The sequence below is a fragment of the Anomaloglossus baeobatrachus genome, chromosome 2, assembly GCF_048569485.1.
Source record: "Anomaloglossus baeobatrachus isolate aAnoBae1 chromosome 2, aAnoBae1.hap1, whole genome shotgun sequence".
In the NCBI taxonomy this organism is placed as follows: domain Eukaryota; kingdom Metazoa; phylum Chordata; class Amphibia; order Anura; family Aromobatidae; genus Anomaloglossus; species Anomaloglossus baeobatrachus.
The window spans coordinates 259036620-259063720 of NC_134354.1; the positions used below are offsets into that span (position 1 = coordinate 259036620).

The following is a 27101-nucleotide window of genomic DNA, read 5'->3' on the forward strand; positions in this document are numbered from 1 at the left end:
AGTTCCGACCAAAGACGGCAAACGGAGTCCAGGTACAGCTAGATGATACCAGATGAAGTCCAGAGTCGGTGTCGGTTGTTTTCCAAGAGGATCCGAATAACAATCAGGAACCAAAAGCAGCAGGGCAGGAGCACACAGGAAGCAGTATACTCAGGCACTGGACTAAGCTTTAGGGGCGGCTTTTAAACAGATGGACAGGAAGTAGGGCAACATAACAGAAAACTCCATGTTAACAAAGGGCAAGCTCTTTCAAAAGAAAACTGGAAAACCAGGAACTCTGACACTGGCAGTTTTTTAAGTTGGCTCCAGATGATTCTAAAAAGGCCATTTGCAACACCTGCCATGCCAGCATCACCAGGGGTACCAAAACTAGCAGCCTGACCACCACCAGCATGATCAGGCACATGTCAGCCAAGCACCCGACTTTGTGGGAAGTACAACAGAGTCGAGGAGCAGTGCTTGCTGATGTCACTGCTACGTCTTCGCTGGTTGTGCATGCGAGCCAATCCCCTGTCCATGCTGCCTGCGAACAAGCCTCCTCCACTCCTGCACCTGCAGTTGCCTACGCAGAAAGAACACCATCATCAAGCACGTCCTTGTCCCAGCGCAACGTTCAGTTATCCATTCAGGAAACCTTTGAGCGCAGGCGCAAATACACTGCCAACACCCCACATGCCACAGTTCTAAATGCTAACATTTCGCGACTGCTTGCGCTGGAAATGTTGCCTTTTAGGCTGGTTGAGACAGAAGCATTCCGCGAACTGATGGTGGCAGCTGTCCCACGTTACTCGGTCCACAGCCGCCACTATTTCTCCCTGTGTGCCGTCCCCGCATTGCATAACTAACCACGTGTCACAAAACATCACACGTGCCCGGAACAACGCTGTTTCAGCCAAAGTCCACCTAACCACAGACACGTGGACAAGTGCATGTGGGCAAGGCCGCTACATCTCGTTGACGTCACACTGGGTTAATATTGTGCAAGCTGGGACCCAGTCTGAGCGAGGGACGGAATACGTCCTTCACACACCAAGTTTTGCAGGCCCTACCTCAGTCAGGGTTTCACACACACTCTACAGCTCCGGAATGTCATGCTCCTCAGCCTCCTCCTCCTCCTGCGCATCCTGATCCACTTTACCCTCCACACCAGTCCCAAGCTGTAAGTGTCGCTGGCGGAGGAGGGGACGGTGCGCTCTCCCACTGCTCGGGTCCGGCTGACGCAGCTCTACGGCTGCTGCTGCTCGTTGGCTCGAGCGATGGCCGGATCCCGGGGACTCGAGCGGCGCTACTCGCCCGTGAGTGAAAAGGGGTGGTTTGGGTTTTGGGGATATTGTCCGTGACGCCACCCACGGTTGTGGTGATTGTGTGGACACCACCGCTGCTCTGGACGGGGATCCCGGGAGCCTGTGACAGGGAGCAGCTTTGTTGTTATTTCTCCCCTACGTGGGTAGGGGGGTTGGTTGTCCCGGGGCCTGGTGATGGGGTAGAGATGGATGACAGGCGGGTTGCGGGGCCTGATGAAGTGCATGGTCGCAGGGGCAGCGCTGTGCCGCATGGCACGGAGGTACTCACTCAGCCCAATGATGATGACACAGTTCAGGGTAAAACAAGTGGCTGGATGGACAGGTCACTCGGACGGCTGCGGTTGTTCCTCCCTGCAGGTTAGTGATGACTGTCTCTCCCTGCACCGAAGTTAAGTGTTGGTAGTGATGGTTTCCCAACGGTAACCCGCTCCCTGACCTGGATATGGGCCGGAGGAGCCCCTTTTGCCCACAGGCGCTGGCCCTGGGAGACGGTTGCCCTTGCCGGTGGCTGTGTCTCCCCTTCACGGTTGTACGGTTGCCTTCTATCTGGACTTGGCTGTTTGGAAACCCTGAGGTCCCCTTCAATAACGGATTTGGCAAATTCACGGCGACACCAAGCCTTGCCGGGATCCGAAAGTCCTCTGCCAATGGTGCTGGCTTCGCTTTGTATACCGGTCCGGTACGGCCGGGTCACCACCCGTCCACGGTCCTTACGGCAGACTCCAATCGGCCTCCACTGCAGACGGTCAGCACATCCTGCCAACCTTGCTGTCCTGTCCAGGCCACACACCCGGACCAACTTCAGGCTCTTTGCTGTCACTTTTCTCCTCTCTACTACTTTCCTCCTTCCACTTCCTTAGCTTAACTCTCACTGCCTGTGTTTTCCCTCCTCCTCGGTGGGTGGAGACCAACCGCCTGGCTCCACACCCTGGTGTGGACAACAGCCCCTGGGGAAGGCAACAAGGATTTTGTGTTTTGACTATGATATGCCTGCAGGGAGTGTGGGGTGTTTAAGTGTTGTGCTCTGTGGCCCCTGGCTTGTCCAGGGCGACACAGAAGCACTGCAGCACTGCCTCGGCGAAGCGGCAACAGGCAGTGCTGAAGCTAATCTGCATAGGTGACAAACCCCACAATGCAGAAGAGGTGTGGACAGCTCTGAAACAGCAGGCAGATCACTGGCTCACAACTCTGAACCTAAAGCCAGGAAAGGTGGTGTGTGACAATGGCCGGAACCTGGTGGCGGCTTTGAGGCGAGGCCAGCTGACACATGTTCCATGCTTGGCCCATGTGCTCAACCTCGAGGTTCAGCGGTTTCTAAAGTCATAGTCAGAGCTGTCTGATCTGCTGGTAAAAGTTCGCCGCCTGTCTGCACATTTTCGAAAGTCACCTACTGCTTCAGCCGGCCTTGCCGCCTTAAGACGCCGTTTGCATCTTCCGGCACACAGACTGGTGTGTGATGTCCCCACGCGTTGGAATTCAACTCTGCACATGTTGGTCAGGATATGTGAGCAGAAGAGGGCAGTTGTTGAGTACCTGCATCACCTAAGCCGTCGGGAAATGGGTCAAACTCCACACATAACACCTGAGGAGTGGAGATGGATGTCCGACCTATGCACCATCCGCCAAAACTTTGAGGACTACAACAAGATGGTGAGCGGCGATGACGACATTATTAGCGTCACCATACCGCTTCTCTGCCTTCTAAAATGGTCTCTGCTCAGAAAACAAACATGATGCATTGCAGGCGGAGCGCGATGAGTTTCAGCAAGAAACAGTAGTGGGTGTGGGTGATGATAACACACAGCCCAGCCTCGTCTCATCACAACGTGCAGTGGAGGACTATGACGAGGAGGAGGATGAAGACATGGAGCAACTCTCTGGCCAAATTGAGGATATGACATGCAGTCATATCCTCGGTTCAGCGTGGCTGGCCAGAGGACAGGGTAGATGATGAGGAGGAGGAGGACAGCATGTTCAGTCATCGTGTCGGTCAGGATACTGAAGTGATGGCTGTTAAGAGTCTGGCACACATGGCTGACTTTATGGTAAGCTGCCTGTCTCGTGACCCTCGCGTTAAGAACATCTTGGCCGACAATCATTACTGGTTGGTAACACTGTTAGACCCACGCTAAAAGGAGAACTTTATGTCTCTTATTCCCGAGGCGGAGAGGTCAGGCAAAATGCAGCAGTTCCAGAAGGCCATAGTCACGGAAGTAGGCAAAGCATTCCCCTCACAAAACGCTAGCGGCATAGGTCATGAATCAGTGGACAACCGAGGCGTACAGCCGAGAGAGGCACAAGTCCAATCCGCCAGAGGTAGGGGAACAGTCTTTAAGATGTGTGACAGTTTTCTCAGCCCCTCACGTACCACAGCCCCTGAGGTGCGGGGTAGTGCCACAAGAAATCCTAAGTTTGCCCAGATGCTGAAGGAGTACCTTGCAGATCGAACAACTGTACTCCGACATTCCTCTGTGCCTTACAATTATTGGGTATCCAAGCTGGACACGTGGCATGAATTGGCTCTCTACGCCTTGGAAGGCCTGGCCTGCCCTGCTGCTAGCGTTTTGTCAGAGCGTGTTTTTAGTGCCGCAGGTGGAATCATTACAGATAAACGCACCCGCCTGTCAACTGAAAATGCTGACAAGCTGACTCTGATCAAGATGAACAAGGGTTGGATTGGGCCAGACTTCACCACACCACCAGCAAATGAGAGCGGAATTTAAAGTTTGCCATGTACCTCCACTCACCCATGGGTACACACTTCTGGAGTTTGGCTAATCGCTGGACTGCTCCTCCTTCTCCTCATGCGCCACCATGATGATGACCGTTACAAATTGCAATACTTAGGCCTTTGTTTCAGGTATACCCCCAGTGGTAAATTTTTTCGCCCATTCTTTGCAGAATGGACATTACAACGACAGGAGACCCACTCCTTTGCAATGGGAACAATGTTTTGAGGCCCTCATGCACGTCTCTATCCAGGGACAACGTGGAGCCTGACGCTGCCACCGACTGCCACACACGTGCTGTTTTTAAATGCAAGCACGGACGCAATAAGAACCTAACTGGTTTTTAGGAGCGACAATTACTGAGAAGTCTGACACTATCAGACACTGCTGACTGACGTGTATTATACACTAGACTTGTGCGTTATATAATAGTTTGTGCAAAACGCGCACCTGTACCCTGCCACCGACTGCCACACACGTGCTGTTTTTAAATGCAAGCACGGACGCAATAAGAACATAACTGGTTTTTAGGAGCGACAATTACTGAGAAGTCTGACACTATCAGACACTGCTGACTGACGTGTATTATACACTAGACTTGTGCGTTATATAATAGTTTGTGCAAAACGCGCACCTGTACCCTGCCACCGACTGCCACACACGTGCTGTTTTTAAATGCAAGCACGGACGCAATAAGAACCTAACTGGTTTTTAGGAGCGACAATTACTGAGAAGTCTGACACTATCAGACACTGCTGACTGACGTGTATTATACACTAGACTTGTGCGTTATATAATAGTTTGTGCAAAACGCGCACCTGTACCCTGCCACCGACTGCCACACACGTGCTGTTTTTAAATGCAAGCACGGACGCAATAAGAACATAACTGGTTTTTAGGAGCGACAATTACTGAGAAGTCTGACACTATCTGGACTGTTTTACACTGTGTACACCAGCCCCAGATATGATGAAGGCTGGTATACGGTCACCACTAGGAATGGCTATATATACCCTGCCTGCCTGCCTGTATACTGCTACAATAGTCCTGACAAGGACTCTTCTGGTCACTAGCCTGTATTCCGACCTGGCTATACCCTGCCTGTATATAGCAACAATAGTCCTGAGAAGGACTCTGCTACTGTACTCCGACCTGGCTATACCCTGCCTGCCTGTATACAACTAGAATAGTCCTGAGAAGGACTTCTGGTCACACTGTTTGCAGCCCTGCTCCGGAACTAACTATAAAGGGCCGCAAAGCTTTCCCTGAATCAGCGACACTCTCCCTACACTCACTGTCAGAATAGCTGTGAGCAGAGCACAGCGCGCCGGCCTATATAAAGGCTCGGTGACGCTGTGCAGGCCGGCCAATCACTGCAATTCCACAACTAACAGGGCTGTGGCATTGCAGTGGTCTGCCAGCCAATCCCTGCATGAGGGCTGGCTCTCAAAAGAGCGCCAACATGCAGAAATGAAGACCACGAGTAAAGCACGAGTATCGCGAGATTACTCGGTCCCCGCCGAGCAGCCCGAGTACAGTGATACTCGTGCGAGTACCGAGTAGTGACAAGCATGCTCGCTCATCACTAAAAATTACCTTTCATTGTGCACTAGCAGCACATGCTCATTGCTGGCTCCAGCTCTGATGGGGTTAATCTCTCCTCTGACTTCCTGTGTTCAGTTCCTACAAGTCCCAGAATTCTTTGTGGCTCTAGGGCGGTGTCTGGCTTATCTAACACACCCATTGCGTCTAATACACCCACTCTGCTCCCACCCAAACCCTCCTCCCTGCCTCTTCCCAGTGGATGTGCACTGAGAGCAATCACACAGAGACAGCAGCACCTTTACACAGCCAGGGGAAGAAAGTGTGTGCGCGCGTATATACAGTGTGTGTGAATATACAGTGTGTGTGTGTGTATATACAGTGTATGTGTGTATATATACAGTGTGTGAGTGAGTGTGTATGTGTGTGTGCATGTCATACTCACCTGTCTGCAGGGTCCATGCTTGCTTCCAGCCCCTGTCCCGGTACCGCCGCTCTGGCTGTGTGCATTCTCCCCGGGGCAGGACCTTGCTTGCAGGACCTGGCCGTGGATCACCTGATGCAGTCACCTGACGCATCAGCTGATCGTAGTCTCGCCGGCTTTCTCGGCCGGCTATCAGCTGATCCTGCCGTCAGGGGACTTCATCAGCTGATTACCGGCAGCTCCTGCAGTGATGGGCCAGGATCATACTCCTGTCCAATCGATCGCTCCAGGAGCTGCCAGTAATCAGCACAGCACATAAGTGAGTATGTATTTTTTTTTTTTTTTCTACTGATGCATCAGCTGATTGTATAATCGGCTTTTATACAATCAGCTGATGTGTGATGGAATTCAGGCACTTGATCCTGACACATCATCTGATCGCTTTGCCTTCCAGCAAACCGATCAGATGATATTGGATCCGGGTTGGACGGCGCGGGACCCTAACCCAGGATTACTGCGGAGGGGGGTTCTTTATTTCAATAAAGATGGAGTCACTAATTGTGTTGTGTTTTATTTCTAATAAAAATATTTTTCTGTGTGTTGTGTTTTTTTTTTTTATCATTACTAGAAATTCATGGTGGCCATGTCTAATATTGGCGTGACACCATGAATTTCGGGCTTAGGGCTAGCTGATAATATACAGCTAGCCCTAACTCCATTATTACCCGGCTAGCCACCCGGCTTCAGGGCAGCTGGAAGAGTTGGATACAGCGCCAGAAGATGGCGCTTCTATGAAAGCGCCATTTTCTGGGGTGGCTGCGGACTGCAATTCGCAGTGGGGGTGCCCAGAAAGCTTGGGCACCCTGCACTGTGGATTCCAATCCCCAGCTGCCTAGTTGTACCCGGCTGGACACCAAAATTAGGCGAAGCTCACGTCATTTTTTTTTTAAATTATTTCATGAAATTCATGAAATAATTAAAAAAAAAAGGGCTTCTCTATATTTTTGGTTCCCAGCCGGGTAGAAATAGGCAGCTGGGGGTTGGGGGCAGCCCGTACCTGCCTGCTGTACCCGGCTAGCATACAAAATATGGCGAAGCCCACGTCATTTTTTTTTTCTCTTTTTTGGCAAAAAACTGCATACAGTCCGGGATGGAGTATACTGAGCCTTGTAGTTCTGCAGCTGCTGTCTGCTCTCCTGCATACAATGAACATTTTGAATAAGGAAATGACATCAGACCTTTTTTTTTTTTCATCAACAATCTTTAATGGCATTGTGCACTGATTAAAAACGCAGTGAGCAAAAACGCAGCAAAAAACGCACCAAATCGCAGCAAAAACGTGACATGCAGCACCGCAGGTGACAGAGCAGAGCAAGTTGGTGACATGCTGTGCCCTGACACATAGTGTGCTGCATGTCACTGTATCCACTCTGGGACTTGTTGTGCAGGTGAACGGATGCTACATGTCACTAACTGTCTCCACTGTGGTACTTGTTCTGCAGGTGAGAGTGTATACAGTTGGTACTATGCAGCAGAAATCACAGAGTGGAGACAGATAGTGACATTTAGCATCCGGTCACCTGCACAAGTCCCAGAGTGGATACAGTTAGTGACATGTAGCATCCGGTCACCTGCACAACAAGTCCCAGAGGGGAGACAGATAGTGACATGCATTTGCCATTTTTTGCCGAATGCGGCATATTGAGCCCATGCGGCGGTCGGATGGAACGTTGCCTGGCACGTTTTTTTTGTGCGGCGAAAAAAACGCATGACGCCAGATCCGGCGCGATTTACAATGCAAGCCTATGGACGCCAGATGCGGCGTCCTGCGGCAAACACTGCATCAGGCGGCCGAATGCGTTTTTTTTTTGCTCTGCGCATGCTCAGTATCAAGCCACATCCGTCAAACGGACAGGCCGCATGGAAAAACGTATGCAACAGATCCGTTTTTTTCGCCGCATCCGTTGCATAGGTTTTTGAGCCACACTGCAAAAACCGGATGTATGAAAGCAGCCTAAGCCATCACATTCCCGCTGAAAATCCTCATCAAATACCATGTGAACAGATCATTAATAGCAATTTTTTATTTTTTTTGGTGAAGGAAGTCCAGTTCTTAAAATGTCCAGTAATGTAGAATATTTCATGTGGCCCCGGTCAGCTGTATTTGATGCTGGATTATAGAAGTGGTCAGTAGAGGATTGTTCCAAAAAACATACAGATAGGGAATTTAGATTGTGAGCCCCAATGGGGACAGTGTTCCTGGTGTATGTAAAGCGCTGCGGAATATGTTAGCGCTATATAAAAATAAAGATTTATTTTTTATTGTTCAGTGTTTGTATACTATTAGCGAAGGTCCCCAAAAACATTAAAGTTGTCAAAACTTGCTGGATCTGCCCACAATGTAACATGTGGGAGAAAAAAAATAGTATTCGGCATGTTGGCCTGTCTAAAGGCTACTTTACACACTGCGATATCGGTCCCGATATCGCTAGTGTGGGTACCCGCCCCCATCTGTTGCGCGACACGGGCATATCGCTGCCCGTGGCGCACAACATCGCCCAGAGCCGTCACACATACTTACCTGTCCGGCGACGTCGCTGTGACCGGCGAACCGCCTCCTTTCTAAGGGGGCGGTCCGTGCGGCGTCACAGCGACGTCACTGAACCGCTGCCCAATCGCAGCGGAGGGGCGGAGATGAGCGGGACGTAACATCCCGCCCACCTCCTTCCTTCCGCATAGCGGCCGGGAGGCAGGTAGGGAGACGTTCCTCGCTCCTGCGGCGTCACACGCAGCGATGTGTGATGCCGCAGGAACGAGGAACAACCTCGTTACTGCTGAAGTAACGATAATTGGGAATGGACCCCCGTGTCGCCGATTAGCGATTTTTCACTGTTTTGCAACGATGCAAAATCGCTAATCGATGTCACACGCAACGGCATCGCTAATGCGGCCGGATGTGCGTCACGAATTCCGTGACCCCAACGACTCCGCATTAGCGATGTCGTAGCGTGTAAAGCCCGCTTTAGTGTTACTATGTATGGGGGAATCCAGAATGATTGCTTTTGGCCGAATGATCCAACGGCCACTTAAATGACCTAATGACGGATAGTAGCGATATTTATGGGTTATCTTCCAATAAGTGCAGGTGCTACAAGGTTTCTGCTTTTCATTTGTGTGGGAGAAGTTGAATGTCTGCTGGTGCGTGCCCACGATCAGTGTTTGCAGCGTTTTGGATGCGGCATTCTTCAGCTGTGTCCAAAACGCTGCATTGTACAGTACAAGCACAGTGGAGGGATTTCTAGAAATCCTGTGCCCGCTGTGCTTGTTTTTTCCGCAGCAAACCCTGATCTGCGGTGCGTCTTTCCAGACTGCAGCATGTCAGTTGTTTATCGCGCATTCGCCTGTGTCCTCCGTAGGGAGAACACAAGTGAGAGACTTCAGCGCCCTGAACCCTGATCATGGGCACATACCCTTAGGCTCGTGTACACAGAACACCCTACATACAGCCCGGTGTGCCCATCATTCCCTTTTTCTTTGTGTGCCTTTTCTATTCTGATCACCACCACCTATATATACCTCTGTAGGAGCCCTGACTTAAGGCCGCTTTACACGCAGCGACATCACTAACGAGATATCACTGGGGTCACGGAATTTGTGACGCACATCCGGCCTCGTTAGCAACGTCGTTGCGTGTGACACTTACAAGCGACCGCTAACGATCCCAAATACTCACCAAATCATTGATTGATTGTTGACACGTCGTTCATTTTCCAAATATCGTTGCTCATTTGGTTGTTCGTCGTTCCTGTCGTTCCATCGCTACGTGTGAAACCCCGGGACCGACGAACAACACCGTCCCTGCGTCCTCTGGTAACGAGGTGGGCGTGACTTTCATGCGGCTGCTCTTTGCCCCTCCGCTTCTATTGGACGGCTGCCGTGTGACGCCGCACGAACCGCCCCCTTAGAAAGGACGTTGTTCGCCATCCACAGCGACGTCGTTAGGAAGGTAAGTTCGTGTGACGCGTTCCTGCGATATTGTTCGCTACAGGCAGCGATTTGCCTGTGACGCACGAACGATGGGGGTGGGTGCTATCCCTAGCGACATGCGATGTCGCAGCGTGTAAAGCGGCCTTTACTATGACCATACCACCTCCCCAGAGAAGTACCAATCTTGGTGTTGGTGTAGCAATGTGCCAAATCACAAATTCCCGCAGTGCTCCGCTATATGTATCTGCTTCTGCTTCCGGACCTTGTGTTCTTTTCTCTCGCCTGCTGATATCTGAACATTTCTGTGAATGGCCACCGGATGGAAAGCTCCAGCCTTGATGATATACAATCAGGTCAGAGCATGATTGGAGCAGAGAAGGGGGTCAGCGTCTGCCTGCTGCGCTCTGGTCCAGCCTCAGAGTAGTAATTGCTTTCAGTCCTCACCACACTATATGGTCACGGTCTGGAAGTAGTAGACGTCTTAGGCTGCTTTCACACATCCGGTTTTGCAGTGCGGCTCGAAAACCTATGCAACGGATGCGGCGAAAAAAACAGATCCGTTGCATAAGTTTTTCCATGCGGCCCGTCCATTTTTTGACGGATGCGGCTTGATACTGAGCATCCGCAGTGCAAAAAACCGCATCCGGCGTCCATAGGCTTGCATTGTAAATCTCGCCGGATCCAGCGTGATGCGTTTTTTTCGCCGCACAAAAAAAAGTGCCAGGCAACGTTCCATCATGGGCTAAATATGCCGCATCCGGCAAAAAACGGACGCAACGCAAGGCCATGCGGCCCAATACGGCGCTAATGCAAGTCTATGCAGAAAAAAACTCAACCGGCGGCAAAAAAAAAAAGGTTGCGTTTTTTCTGCAAAGCGCCGTATTGTGCCGCACAGCAAAAACCGGATGTGTGAAAGCAGCCTTAGCACCAGCTGACAGGCAATCCTTACAGGAAAGCCGTTCCTTTGTTTTCATCGCAATGCTTTATACATTTACAGATCCGTTTCCACATGGACCTGCACCAGGTGAGTCCCACCTTCACCTTCACCTTGATTTTTAGGTCTTTATGGCTATCAGGACTCTGATGCTAATCTCTGAATTATGGCAAATGGCTAATTTTCAGTAGAAATTAGCAACCGGCCAAACGTAAAAGGGGTTGTCTACCGCTTTACAGCCTTTACTTAAAGCACCGCTCCAGAGTTTTATTTCAGCACGCGAGTGGCGCTTAAAACCCCTGTTGTGTATTTTATCGGCGATACTCCGGTCCCGCAGCGCTATCTTGTGACAATCACGTCTGGAAGTTAGAAATTACGTCACAAGCTCTCAATCTAACTCTATGAATGCCAGAACGAGGGTCTCATAGACTTGTATTGAGTTGTGACCTCCAGATTACTCCATGAAACATTAGCGAAGCTGGCAGGTCACAAACTACAGAAAACCACTGATGGAAGATGAAGACGCTGTAAGGTGAGTATAAGACCAGGAGCCGGGCACTTAAAGGGAACCTGTCACCAGATTTGGTGACTATAAGCTGCGGCCACCACCAGTGGGCTCTTATATACAGCATTCTAACATACTGTATATAAGAGCCCAGGCCACTGTGTAGAACATAAACATGACTTTATAATACTTACCTAAGGGGCGATGCAGACTGGTCAGATGACCGTCTCCATTCTCCGGGTGCAGCGCCTCCTCTTTTGGCCATCTTTGTCCTCCTTCTTCTGAAGCCTGGGTGCTTAATGCGTCCTACGTCATCCACACAGGCTAACATTGAGGTCCTCTGTAAAATCTGAGAACACCATTAACCCTGCAATGGATTCGGCAAAACAAATCTTTCCCAATTTTGGCTCCTGACATGGGAGTTGTTTTACTAGTACATAACTTCACTAGTGTATGCATGAGAGCAGACAGCAGCTGCAGAACTACAAGGCTCAGCATCCTCCATTCACTAGTGTATGCAGGAGAGCAGACAGCAGCTGCAGAACTACAAGGCTCAGCATACTCCATCCCGGACTGTATGCAGTTTTTTGCCAAAAAAGAGAAAAAAAAAATGACGTGGGCTTCGCCATATTTTGTATGCTAGCCGGGTACAGCAGGCAGGTACGGGCTGCCCCCAACCCCCAGCTGCCTATTTCTACCCGGCTGGGAACCAAAAATAGAGAAGCCCTTTTTTTTTTTAATTATTTCATGAATTTCATGAAATAATTTTAAAAAAAAAATGACGTGAGCTTCGCCTAATTTTGGTGTCCAGCCGGGTACAACTAGGCACCTGGGGATTGGAATCCACAGTGAAGGGTGCCCAAGCTTTCTGGGCACCCCCACTGCGAATTGCAGTCCGCAGCCACCCCAGAAAATGGCGCTTTCATAGAAGCGCCATCTTCTGGCGCTGTATCCAACTCTTCCAGCTGCCCTGAAGCCGGGTGGCTAGCCGGGTAATAATGGAGTTAGGGCTAGCTGTATATTATCAGCTAGCCCTAAGCCCGAAATTCATGGTGTCACGCCAATATTAGACATGGCCACCATGAATTTCTAGTAATGATAAAAACAAAAAAACACAACACACAGAAAAATATTTTTATTAGAAATAAAACACAACACAATTAGTGACTCCATCTTTATTGAAATAAAGAACCCCCCTCCGCAGTAATCCTGGGTTAGGGTCCCGTGCCGTCCAATCCGGATCCAATATCATCTGATCGGTTTGCTGGAAGGCAAAGCGATCAGATGATGTGTCAGGATCAAGTGCCTGAATCCCATCACACATCAGCTGATTGTATAAAAGCCGATTATACAATCAGCTGATGCATCAGTAGAAAAAAAAAAAAAAAAAATACATACTCACTTATGTGCTGTGCTGATTACCGGCAGCTCCTGGAGTGATCGATTGGACAGGAGTATGATCCTGTCCCATCGCTGCAGGAGCTGCCGGTAATCAGCTGATGAAGTCCCCTGACAGCAGGATCAGCTGATAGCCGGCCGAAAAAGCCGGCGAGACTACGATCAGCTGATGCGTCAGGTGACTGCATCAGGTGATCCACGGCCAGGTCCTGCAAGCAAGGTCCTGCCCCGGGGAGACTGCACACAGCCGAAGCGGCGGGACCGGGACAGGGGCTGGAAGCAAGCATGGACCCTGCAGACAGGTGAGTATGACATACACACTCACTCCGCGTCCGGTCACCTGTGCTGCTGGTGGGAGTATATGATCACACTGCCGACACCGCCCGCTCTCCTGACAGCTGAGCACAGCGGGCGGGTGGACAGTGTGATCACATACTTGCGTGACAGGGGGGATTTCAGTTGGAGAAACCCCCCCTGTACTCCACACTGGCGCCCCGTACCTCCCACAGCTGAATGCTGGTAGCGCGCGCTCTGCCTTCACCGCTCCACACACTGGCATCCTCCGGCTCCTCCCCTCAATGCTGGGCTGTGACGTCAGGTAGTCACCGCCCACAGCCCAGTCAATCACTGTGAGTGGCGCCGGCATCCTGTGACGTACCCGTCCAGTTTGAGAGCCCGGAAATGCCGGGACGTCAGAGGATGCCGGCGGCCACAGCTCCAGGGGGTCATGTGACTGGCACTGAGCGTGCAGCATAGCGCCGCTCAGTGCCAGAAATGGAAACAGAAGCCAATGCAGAAGATGCATATAATGGTAAGTGAGAATCATTGGGGAAAAAAAAAAAATGGGTGAACCACCCCTTTAAGTTACGTCACAAGCTCTCAATGCAAATCTATAAAAGAATCAGAATGAGGCTCTCAGACTTGAATTGAAGAGTGACCTCCGGTTCGTTTCATGAAATACTGGAGCAGCTGACATGTCACAAACTGCAGAATATTGATGGGAGCGGCAGTGATAGAAGATGGAGACGCCGGTGGGTGAGTAGAAGTATAGGGTCAGGGAACTTATTAGATTTAAAAACACCACTCCTTGTTCAGAACTTTATCCTGGTTCCAGTCATAAACAGAAACTAACCAGATTCTTGCATGGCTAAAATGGGTGGTGACCAATGGGCCCACACCTGCATGCAGCACTACTCTCCCCAGAGAAAAAAAATATCTGCAAAAAAGGCTGCTGTAGTCATGATGTACAACCAATTAGCAAGTGACTGTTACAGCTACTCAATTGCCTTTGTAGCAAAAGGTAGCACAGTTGACAAGCAACCCACTGAAGCCGATGATTTGCTGTAGCATTCATGTGTACAGTATGTACATAGAGATTGCCAATAATGCTGTCTGCAATTCACCGGATGTCCTTGGTTGGACTGCTTTTGACGAGTACTAAAACACCGTAGAAGATCTACCATTTTTAAAGGTGCTTTTACCCAGTCATCTAAACATAACAATATGACTTATTAAATGGTGTTCCGCCTCACCGTTGTGGCCTCAGTTTATGATTTTGATTCTGCACTTCCACCCATTGCCTACTCTAAAGGGGGCTTTACACGCTACGATATCGTTAATGTTTTGTCGTCGGGGTCAAGTTGTTAGTGACGCACATCCGGCACCATTAACGATATCACAGCGTGTGACACTGACCAGCGACCTTAAGCAACCTCAAAAATGGTGAAAATCGTTCACCATGGAGAGGTCGTCCCAAGCTCAAAAATCGGTAATGGTTGTTTATCCAGGTGGTTCATCGCTCATGCGGCAGCACACATCGCTATGTGTGACACCGCAGGAGCGAGGAACGTCTCCTTACCTGCCACCGGCCCCAATGCGGAAGGAAGGAGGTGGGCGGGATGTTACGTCCTGCTCATCTCCGCCCCTCCGCTTTGATTGGCCGGCCGCTTAGTGACGTCGCTGTGATGCCGAACGTCCCTCCCCCTTGAAGGAGGGATTGTTTGGCAGTCACAGCGACGACGACGACCAGGTAAGCATGTGTGACGCTGCCGTAGCGATAATGTTCGCTACGGCAGCGATCACAAACAATCGCATGCGCGACGGGGGCGGGTACTTACATGCTCGCTATCGCTACAAATTACTAGCGATATCGCTACCGTGTAAAGCCCCCTTAACTCCATACCACAAGTCCCAAGACACTGTGTGCTCAATTTCTTTGTGCAGCATTTGAAACGTCTCTTTGTGTTCGGACATGTGGACTTTACTATTTAATATATTGATCAAGGGCAGCCTGTGAATACAGGACTAACCCCCTCCATGATGTCACCTTTCAGAGAAGAGTTCCATATGCTGGCTTAGTTCTGCTCCACTACATGTACGGATTAACATGACTGACAGATTATGTAAACCTACAGCAAATAAGGGGAAGCCAACAATCATTCCAGATATACAAAAATATTAGATTATTCAATATTAATACAATGAACAATTTAAATACTAGACCAGAGTAAAAAAGGAAACCACAAAAAGGATTGGTGAACTATGTCCTTGGCTGTAAAGCCCTTTTGATACAAAGTAGCGACTGCATGTTGACTCCTTGGAAGTAAGGGTATCGTCACACTTTAGCGACGCTCCAGCGATCTGACCTGGTCAGGATCGCTGGTGCGTCGCTACATGGTCGCTGGTGAGCGGTTAATCAGGCAGATCTCACCAGCGACCAGCCCCCAGCGATGCATGGAAGCGATGCTGCGCTTGGTAACTAAGGTAAATATCGGGTAACCAAGCTCTTGGTTACCCGATATTTACCTTGGTTACCAAAGCACACCGCTTAGCGCTGGCTCCCTGCACTCGTAGCCAGAGTACACATCGGGTTAATAAACAAACCGGTGTACTCCGGCTACATGTGCAGGGAGCCGGCACTGACAGCCTGAGAGCGGCGGATGCTAGTAACCAAGGTAAATATCGGGTAGCCAGGCAAAGGGATTCGCTTGGTTACCCGATATTTACCTTGGTTACAGCTTACCGCAGGCTGCCAGAAGCCGGCTCCATGCTCATTCACATCGTTGCTCTCTTGCTGTCAAACACAGCGGTGTGCTTCACAGCAGGAGAACAACGTCCAAAAAAATGAACCAGCACTGTGTGTAACGATCAGCGATTTCACAGCAGGGGCCAGATCGCTGCTCAGTGTCACACACAGAGAGATCGCTAATGAGGTTACTGGTGCGTCACAAAAAACGTGACTCAGCAGCGATCTCGCTATGTGAGAAGTACCCCTAACTATGATTAACAGAAGAAGGCAATGGTTCAAACATTAGTTCCAGTAAAGCAACCAGCCCGCTCTGATAATTTAATCATTAATGGCACAGCAATATCAGCATGACACAGTGATATCAGCATGACACAGCGATTACAGCTGCTTATCCTCGTTAACGCTTTCTCCTGAGCGAACAAGATTAATTAAATGATGCAAGTTATTTTGTGGCAAGGCTGAAATTCAGTGGAAATTCATCTGATCATGCTTCATTAGGCTATGAGCGCACGTGTGCGCTCTGCACCGCACCGAAAAAGTGCGCTTCAGAGCGCAGCTGCAAAGCTCCGTTCTGAAGCGCATGGTGCCGGCAGAGAACATGCGCTCTGCATGCTGCCTCTCCCTATAGACAGCATGCAAACCGCACGGAAGAAGTGACATGTCACTTCTTAGAACGCAGCGATTCGGGCAGCAGCCGAATCGCTGCGCTCTAATACGCCACGTGCACACAGCTCCTGCACAATCTCCATAGATTATGCAGGGGACGCAGGACGCATGCAGTTACGCTGTGCTGCAGAACGCAGCGTAACTGCATGCAATACGCACACGTGCGCACATACCCTAACAATCTAGGCTTAATGTTAATTACCATTATAATAATGGAAGTAGAAATCTGTGTAAAAGACAAAATTAGTTTCACTCTCAAACCTTTGGCCCTGACTGTAGGCAGTTCATGGAACCATCAACTACTGGCATATGGAATAAAGCTGGGTTCACACTAAGCGACAACGACGTCGCTATTACGTCACCATTTTCTGTGACGTAACAGCGACCTTGTAAGTCGCTGTTATGATCGCTGCTTAGCTGTCAAACACAGCAGAAGCAGCGATCATAACGTCGCTACATGTGCAGAGAGCAGGGAGCCGCGCTTAGCGCTGGCTCCTTGCTCTCCTAGGTACAGTACACATCGGGTTAATTAACCCGATGTGTGCTGCAGCTACATGTCACAGTGCAGAGAGCAGGGAGCCGCGCGCACTGCTTAGCGCTGGCTCCTTGCTCTCCTTGCTACAGTATACATAGGGTTAATTACCCGATGCGTACTGCAGCCACATGTGCACAGAGCAGGAGCCGGCACTGGCAGCAAGGGCGGAGGCTGGTAACGAAGGTAAATATCGGGCAACCAGGGAAAGGTCTTCCCTTGGTTACCCGATGTTTACGCTGGTTACAGCTTACCGCAGCTGCCAGTGCCGGCTCCTGCTGGCTTCATTTCGTCGCTCTCTCGCTGTCACACACAGCGATGTGTGTGTCACAGCGGGAGAGTGACGACCAAAAAATGAAGCTGGACATTCAGCAACGACCGGCGACCTCACAGCAGGGGCCAGGTCGTTGCTGGATGTCACACACAGCGACAGCGACGGGACATCGCTGCAACGTCACAGAAAATGGTGACGTAGCAGCGACGTCGTTGTTGCTGTGTGTGACACCAGCTTAAGTTACGTCCTCAATTTGCAGATGTGAATGGTTCAATAAATTCAGTGGAGTGGAGTATCCAGTTTTTATCAGCATACAAAGATGTCAGTTTGCTTGGGTTGGCATGATCAGTGTTAAACTTTTCTAATTAAGTTGAATTGCTTTCTGTTAATGGATAACATTTAGAATACCCACAAAACCTCAGACTAACCCCAACCATCACCACCACACAATTCTTCAACGACCATACCTTTTTTTTATTTTTTCCACATCACTGAATTAAAAAGGGTTATCCAAAACTTTTTTTTTCCCAAGGGGCTAAGCACTTATTGGAATGTAGTTTCAAACTATCATCTTCTTCTGCTGCATGACAATCTGTCCGGCCTCAGATCGTTCACAGAACTGACCCTAGTGGCAAATTTCCCCCTTCCTGCGAATTAACATCAATAGAGTACTTCCTTCCCTTCCACTCTTTCAATAGGGTATACCCGCCATATTAATTGACAGACAGATGCGATTTAACTGTCAAGTTAATGCGATTTATATTGCATGACTAAAGCAAAGAACAACACTGCACGTGACTTCCAGCGCATACACTAGATACTAGTGCCACTAGCACTTATATACCTACACTGCTCGTGCAATACAAAGTGCACTAACTCAGTGTTCCTGACCTGAGTTAGCAGCGTAGACCCAGCTATCAATCAATATGATGTCGGCAGTGGCGCCGGTTAGAGACCAGATGTTCTCTTTCAGGTAGAGTTGATCGGCATGGGTACATCCAAGAGTTCTGAAGACTTAAAAGCAAGAACGAGGCGCCATGCGATTCAATGGGCGTTGTGGGACATTACACCATTGGATTACATCATAACTTTGAGGATTTATTTTAAATTAATAAATTGGTGAACAAGGGAATGTCGGAGAGTCTTCATCCATCAGGATTTTTTTTTCTTTATACTTACCGGTTTAGTAATGGGGCTGTATGATAGATGCCTCCCCATTATTAACCCCTGGGCTTGATGCCAGCTGTCAATTCACAGATCTTCCAGAAATAAAGCTCTAGCTCCCCTGAGCATGGTAATGCTCACTCATCACTAGTCATCAGCATTAGAAGATTTGTTTACTAATTCAAGCACACAGCACAATCTCAGACTTAAAATGACCGGAAGAAAAAAAAAAAGCAAATTTCATTTCATTTCAAACACGTATCATGCAATTTCATGCCTAGCAAAAATAGCTGGAGCTACACCAGACAATCACAGGACCAAAGGACAAATAATTTAACAGGTAGAACAAACAGCATTAGCAAATAATGACAAACAGAACAATTATTAGCAGCAAACTAATACAAAAACAACAGCTGTATCTTCTACCTGAGGATTTGGTTTCTTGCTTCTTTTCCCCCCAGATTGACCTAAACAGACGCTTTCTCGGAAAGAAAATATCTGCGAGTCAATGGCTCACTTACACCAGGGATTTTGTTTTCTGTTTGGGATAGGGGGCAGCCAGTCGTTCAATGAAACTCAAAGAGGAAAGTATATCTCACTGAAAAGGCCTCCAAGTATTGTTAAGAGATGACATGTTCTCTCTCAGGTAGAATTGATTGTCATGGGTATAGCAAAGGCTTCTGTAGACGTAAAAGCATAGACACACACACCAGGTTTCCTTTCCAAAGTGTCTGGGTTACTGTGTTAGTAGCTCATCTTTTATAGTGGGCTTTGACCACGCATAAATTACTTCACAAGTTTACACAATTATTGGCATGAATATTTGTAGAAACAATGATTTGGCAGGGACAATGACTTTTGATAAGGTAGATTGCACTTATGGTGCCATCGTGACACATAAAATATATCTAAAAAAAATCACTGCAAATAGTTTGTCCTTGGCCAAAACAGAAATTTTGCACTTTTCCAAGAGTTCTAAAAGAAGGGGGTTTTATATAACCAAATGAAAAGAAAAACAAGGCTATTGTAAAGACAAGGATAATCACTCAAACATATTGTGAAACAGACAAAATGGTTGCAAGAAGGAAAAGCGATTCACCATCAGGACAGCTTCTGTGGCTGCTCCAAGGCTGGAAAGATCGGCTCATGGCAGAACAAGTTGACAACTATGTACATACCAATAAACGTTTAGCCACATAGAAGAAAAAAATATCCGATAACCTCTTGAGGCTTCTTTTTAAATGAAAATGATAGTTTCGAATAGCACCATTTACTTTTTCACAAAGTATGTGGGATAAAACACTGAAGAAAAAAAAAATGAACAATTCTGAAATGTCCTGGCGGCATCATTCTCTAGGTCAGTACTAAAAGGGGTTTTCCAAGAATGTAATAAAATCAATGATGGCCGAGCATGCTCACTAATGCTCATTATTCGATTGAGTATCCCTGGTGCTCGAATGCCAAGACGAGTCCTCGCCCTGCATGATCTGCAGCTGTTTGTAAGCACTAAACAAGTGGGGGCTGCCTGCCAATCAAGGTAATGTCATAGCCATGTTGGCTACTGGCATTTCTGTGATTAGCTGGCTACAATGCATTATAAGAACCAGTGATGCAATGGAACGCTCACTATACCCCAGAAACAGTGTAGGGATAGGTGTAGCAGGAGGAATAGGTTAGGATTAGAGACGAGCAGACCCGTGGAAGTTTGGTTCAGTGGGTTCATCCAGACTTTAGGTGTTTGGTTTGGGACCCGGACTTGACCTGAACCACAATGGAAGTCACTAATAGGGCAGTTGGGGCCTCTGCCCACATGCAGCCAGCCATAAACTGAATACCTCTGGGGTCAAGTGGGCGGGGTTTTTCCATTATTTTTTTGTACACACTACAGTTGACCACGTTGTTGTTACCACCAGTGAGAGCAATGGAAATGCTGCAAGTGGCTCACACTGGGCCAAGCACCGAGCATACCCAAGCACAGTGATGCTTCACGCAAGTGGTTTGCATACGTAAAGCACCTGAACTTTGGGCGTTTTTTTTTTTTATTAAAGACTGTGTTTGGTACGAATCTGTTAGGATCAGAGGCATTTACACAGGGATTAAGGCCTTAGAGTCCTTGTTACTGCACCCTAAAAATCAAATACTTTGGCAGGGCTACATCTATTCTGTTACCTATTAATAATTCTGTTCGCTTCATTCAGTGTAGGGATAGCTGCTGAATGAGGGATAGGTTTGTATTACAGGCATATAGGCAGGAATTAGAGCCTTACAGTCCTTGCTGCTGCAACCTAAAATCAAAACTCTTTTATAGGGCTACATATATTCTATTCCCTATTAATAGAACTGTTTGCTGCATTCAGTGTAGTAATAGCTGATGGAGGAGGGATAGGTTTGGGTTAGAGACATATCAGCAGGCATAAGAGCCTTACAGCTATTGTTGATACAACCTAAAACCAAAAGTTCTTTTTAAGGCTACATCTGTTCTATTCCCTAATAATACCGTAAAGGTAGCAGGCACATACCCATTAAATATAATATGCGCAAAGCGTGTGGTAAGGGACGGGGAGGTGGACATGCTGTTGAAGGTAGACGCAGAGGCCGAGGCCATATGCCAGGTTAAACTGCGCTTTCTGCGAGAACATGAAATGCTCATCTTCCTGTCCCACTTTGCAGGGGGCGTGGAACACCACTCTTGTAGCCAGAATAGTGTGAACAGGTGGTCGGTTGGGATGGCAGATAATTCTTCCAGAATGTGTACCACCCTGTCTTCCCCACAATCTGGTTTCACTAGCCAAGAGTTTGGACCACATAATCCTCACCCTGGTTCTCCTCTCTCCCACCACAGCAACTCACAGAAGAAAAGTGATCCCATACTTGGACACTTTGAGAAACTCTTTACATTTCCATTTATTGATTCTGGCCTCTCGCCCTGCACGTTGCAAGACCAACATGGAGGAGATAGCATGTAGTGATGCCAAAATGTTCGAGCAGCCACGGTCACAAGAAGACGACAGTGGGGAACTTCAATTAGTGTCACAAGAGGTAGATGAGATAGTGGACAATGAAGACCGAGGACAGCAGCACAGAGTACAGTGATCTGTTGCACCGCAACAGACAGGAAGAGGCAATGCATGGCTAGAGGGAATAGGCGTTATACTGCTCCCCATAATACCTTCACTCATGTGCCCAGGTCAAGGGTTACGTGTTCCCCAGTCTGGTGCTTTTTTAAAGAAAGAGCACAGGATAAAAAAAATGGTAATTTGCAACCTGTGCCGTACCAAGATCAGCAGGGACCTGACCCACCAGTATGCTCATGCACGTCATCAAAGCACCTGACTATATGAGCCGAATGCCTGTGTCTACAATCAGTGTCTGCGGTTGACTTCATTCCCTCTTCCCCTGTGCCACATGCTTGCCAATGTCGTGTCCAGGACTGAGGCACGGATGCCTCCCGCCCTGCACCTGTGCACATTCGCAAACCACCATCAGCAACCATGTCCACTTTCTTGCCCCAGCACAGCGTTCATCTGTCCCTACCCCATGCCTTGGAAAGCAAAAGGAAATATCCAGTAACCCACCCAGAGGCCCAGACACTAAACCGACACATTTCAGACTGTTTGCCCTGGAAATGTTGCCGTTTAGGTTTGTGGCCATCTGAAATGTATGATACACAGACTGTGGACTTACATTATAGATCAGTGACTTAAAGGGGGTTGTCCACTACTTTTACATTGATGGCCTATCCTTAAGGATAGATCATTAATGTCTGATCACATGGCTCCCCTGCTGATCAGCCGTTACCAATGCCAGCGGCGGCAGGAGGCCGCCAGAAATGCTTATTTCTGGAGCTGCCCCGTCAACTGATCGTGCATGCAGCCGAGTACTGCATAAATATTTATCCTATACAATGAACGCCAAAACACGACAAAAATAATTAAAAGCTGACATTCACAGAACCATCATAACTGGCACTTGGATCTTCAGCAGATCATTAGATGTCATCGCAACTCAATAGGTAATTTTCTAAGTATAGCTTCCCTTTAAGGCGGTTGTCTACTACTTGATCAACCCCTTAGAAATCCTGCATTCCCCATGTAAGATTAAAAAAAAAAAAAGAAGAACACCTTATACTCCATTTCTGCACCGATACAGCGATACAGTTTCAGTCACTTTGGAATTCAAAGAAGTCCGTGGAGCCTCTGTTAGGAGTCTTAACACAGAAACTAGCCAGATATCCCTCCGGGAAGGACCCAGCCATGGAGTGGCTCTTTTTAGGAGACCACCATAACCACCATATTAAGTGGTCCTTTTAGTCAATATCCAACTCTTTGACAAGTATAAAGATATGACAAGGGAAATACCAAGGCCAGGTATCCATCCACAGACAGGTGTTTCGGGGTATTGCCCCTCATCAGTGTGGAGTAGGATTCTAGCCAGGTGGGAGCACTTAATATGGTGTTTTCTTGAAAAGAGCCACTCCTTGGCTAGGTCCTTCCCGGAGGGATATCTGGCTTGTTTCTGTGTTGAGACTCCTAACAGAGGCTACACGGACTTTTTTGATTTGCATATTTCCCAGGGGGCAATGCACCTAGGATTTCACTGTATTGAGTGCCCTCGCTGACTGCTGGCAGTGTTTTCTCTGGCTGGTCTCCCCGAGATCAGTGATTGTTTTGTCTTGCTGGTCTACTAGGCATTGCTCCCACCTGGCCAGAATCCTACTCCACGCTGATGAGGGGCAATACCCCGAAACAGCTGTCTGTGGATGGATACCTAGCCTTGGTATTTCCCTAGTCATATCTTTAAACTTGTCAAAGAGTTGGATATTGGCTAAAAGGGCCACTTAATATGGTGGTTATGGTGGTCTCCTAAAAAGAGCCACTCCTTGGCTAGGTCCTTCCCAGAGGGATATCTGGCTAGTTTCTGTGTTGAGACTCCTAACAGAGTTCCAAAGTGACTGGCTAGTCCAATTGGGTCTCCAGGTGCTTGTGTGCCATTGACGGCAGCACTCACGTGGCATCAGTGACCACTAACTGGCTACTTTGCTCACACTTCTGTCAGACATCTGCAGTTCATTTCGAGGAATCCATAACTGTCTGCAAATAGTGTTGCTGCAGAGGGTAAGGTTATTTTTATTTTACACTAGGGGATTTAGGCCCGATTCATTAACCTTCGTCAGGCTGCATAATTTTACAACATTAACAGCGACCCCTTATCTCGGAAGGGGGTGGAGATATTTTATTGAAATTTGGCCAATATATTCTGGACCAAAACTGCAGAGATGTCACGAAATTTCAGCCCTCTACGGCTTTTGGAAAAACAACATTTATTGCAATTTTAAAACTGAATAGTTACAATTGTACCTACTCAGCCGGACAAAGGTTAAAGTGATATTGCCAAGTTGCACCATTTTTTATAAACTTGCACAAAAATTTGGCAACATTTTGTGCTTTTATACCGGTCCTGACCAGACGATCAAAGCAGGCAACATATGAGAAGAACAAAACATAGCGATACCCACCGGACAAATACTTCTAAAGCTAACCCACCTTAGTCCAGTCCACAGTAACATTTCTGGCGAGGCGCACACCACCGATAAGATGAGCCGAACTCATGAAGTGAGACATCTTACTTCAGTAAGAATGGCGTGTACAACACCAGCACATCGGATAGTATTTACAAAAGGCTTGTCACGTGAGCCCTGCAGACAATCCGTGAACACTTCACACTCACTTCCTTTGGACCCAGAAGAAGTGAGAACTGCTACTGCTCTTATGTCTGTTACATCCATTGGCTCCAGGGCTTGCATGACTTAAAGGGATTGTCCACTACTTGGACAACCCCTTCACATCCCCCATAAAAATAACAAAGCCTATACCAGCACAGTTCCATCCACGTTGGAACCTGTGTCCCCGGGGCCCACATGACATTATGACATGCGAGCCCTTCACTCAATCAGCAGCGGCTTCCCTTTCCCCGCCTTCAGACAGTTAAAGGGAACCTGTCATCAGAAATTTTGCTTTAAACCTAAAAGTTTCCCCTCTGCAGCTTCTGGGCTGCATTCTACCAAGGTTCCTGTTGGGTTTTTTGCCCCCTTTTAGACCAAATATAATACTTTATAAAGTTGTACCTTTTTAGTATGCAAATCTTCTAAATTATCCATGGGGGCGGGCTATCTGGTGTCCGTTACTGTCCCTCCTGCCGATTTACGCCGTCCCTCAATGAGGTTATGGGCGGCGCTGTGATTGTCATCACAAGTGCCCACCCATAATCTAGTGCCCGCGCTTTCCCCTCTGCCTCCAGCGGCATTGGCCATAACCAGTGGTGTCCTGCTCCGCTCCTCCCATCTATTTCCTGCTCTAGGGAAAGATGGGATGTGTGGTCATCTGGTCAGCGCTTGCACAGAACGCTGGAGGCAGAGGGGAAAGCGCGGGCACTAGATTACGGGCGGCCACTTGCGATGACAATCACAGCGCCGCCCATAATCTTGTGCCTGCGCAAACGTCACCAGCGGTCACACTGTGCTTACAGTGCACAGTCCCGCTACAGTGGCACTGCGCCGGACCTCGGGCGCACTGGGCAGCGTCCTGAAGTATGAAATTGAGCGATGGGGGACGGCGTAAATCGGCAGGAGAGACAGTAACGGACACCAGACAGCCCGCCCCCATGGATGATTTAGAAGATTTGCATACCAAAAGGTATAACTTTATAAAGTATCATATTTGGTCTAAAAGGGGGCACAAAAACTATAGGAACCTTGCTAGAATGCAGCCCACGAGCTGCAGAGGGGGAAACTTTTAGGTTTAAAGCAAAATTTCTGCTGACAGGTTCCCTTTAAGTAATTGACAGGAAGTGAAAGCTGGGGCTACCAATCATTTCCTGTTAATTGCTTAAAGGTCTGAAGGTGGGGAAAGGGAAGCCGATGCTGATTGGGTGAGGGGCTGGCATGCCATAATGTCTTGTGGACACATGTAACGCAAGTTACAACATAGCTGGAATTGTGCTGGCACTGAAGGGGTGTATAGGCTTTGGTATTATGGGGGATGGGAAGGGTGGACAACCCCTTTAACGTCCAGGAAGGCCAATATTGCTGGAGCAGCTCCTGTATTGGACAGGAGTATACACTGTTATTTTACATAGGGGAAATCCAGTGGTTGAAGAGGGGTGGTCCGAGTAGTGGACAACCCCTTTAAGGACGGACACATGGACTGGACAGGCGGCAGACATTGTCTACAGTGTCGCACAGGTCTCGTCAGCCTGCAATGGCTGCGCCCATGTACAGCACACTATAGGCACTTCTCAGGGGCCATGATACTATGTGAAGTTCCAGCACGGCTCCAGTCACGCGGGCACGCCGCAGCCTCACAGGAAGTCCCCGCACACTCGGCTCCTCCCGCACAATGAGACCCCAGCAGCCTCCCGTGTAACATTAACAAGTCCAGAACTTCTCACATAACGGTCCCGCCTCACCTCCAGTGTCGGTCACCGAGGACTGGCCCTTCCCCCTGCACCGAGCGTGAGAAGACGTAACCGTGCAGCGCGCCTCACACGGACGCGCCCCGGGGTCACAGTGTGCAAAGTCTCACAACACCGGAATAGTCCTCGCTGCAGAAACCGCCCCCGTGACGGGACGCCGGGCACCAACGTGGCGGGAGAACCGAAGGCGCAGCCACCCACCTGGCAATGTGCTGCTCGTTATCTTGTCCTGCAGCAGGGGCGGCTGTGACCGGCCATTCCCAGCTCATATCTAGACCCCTCCCTAACGTAGCCCCTTCCTGTCCAGGGCTCATCCACAAGAGGTTGGCAACATGGGAGCTAAGTGCCAGGAACTGCATGAGAAGAACAGGCCACCTCTTCCCTTCTGCCCCTTGTACACACATTATAGCCGAGCTTCAGGGCATTGGGGACTCCATGTTACTACAAAATGCTAATAATACTTGTAGTCCTACATCAGTAGCCCAGAAAAATGGACGCCTCATTCAGACCATAGATCAGACCACTGGTGGACACAGACAGATGAGAGCCCCTGTGCAAGAACAGCTTATGGGGCCTTTGCGGCCCAAAAACTCATCAAAAGCACAACTCCACCTACTTTGGGGGTGAAAATGGCCCCCTCACCTCTTGGGTCTCTGCGCGGATGCCTCAATGATGTGTCCGCCCCTGGATTGAAGCTAAAACGTGGACACATACTTGACTGATGGCCGATCGTTCCTCCAGTAGCCATCTCAGCAGTCTCTCCCACTGTGTTCTCTATTAGAGGACCGCTATCGGACACCTTTGGCAGTGGCTTCTTTTAAGGAGAAAGCGGACATGTTGGAACCTTAGCTCCCCAAACAACAATCAATTTTTCGGGGGCCCCAACATTAGCCTCGTCTAATCCCGACAATTGCAGCAGTTTCAGCCAACATTAATAGGTGGGGCGCTTTAGAGCCCAGCTAACTTGCCTTAAGTTAGACCACAAAACGCTAAATCAGAACCCAAAATCAGACATTGTCATTTGCTGGGTGTCAGTACTTTTCCCTGTATAAAGATTCAGGTAGCTATATAAAGGGGGGTGTTAGGACTTCGGCTACTTTCACACATCCGGCTTGAGCTCTGCGGCTCAATCCGGCTGTGGAAG

The 27101-nt window shown here is 48.8% G+C and overlaps 1 protein-coding gene across 3 annotated transcripts in view; it reads right to left on the reverse strand.

Moving 5' to 3' along the window:
• Positions 1 to 26267, reverse strand: part of LOC142291323 (uncharacterized) — a 129607-nt gene extending 103340 nt beyond the window's left edge. Inside the window, exon 1 of one of the 3 annotated variants that reach the window (XM_075335784.1) lies at positions 26159 to 26262. The gene's annotated coding sequence lies outside the window, so the exon portion shown is untranslated. Of the gene's footprint in view, positions 1 to 25951 lie in introns of all 3 variants that reach the window. The other 2 variants (XM_075335783.1, XM_075335785.1) reach the window with 2 other exon arrangements.
• Positions 26268 to 27101: the final 834 nt, after the last annotated feature.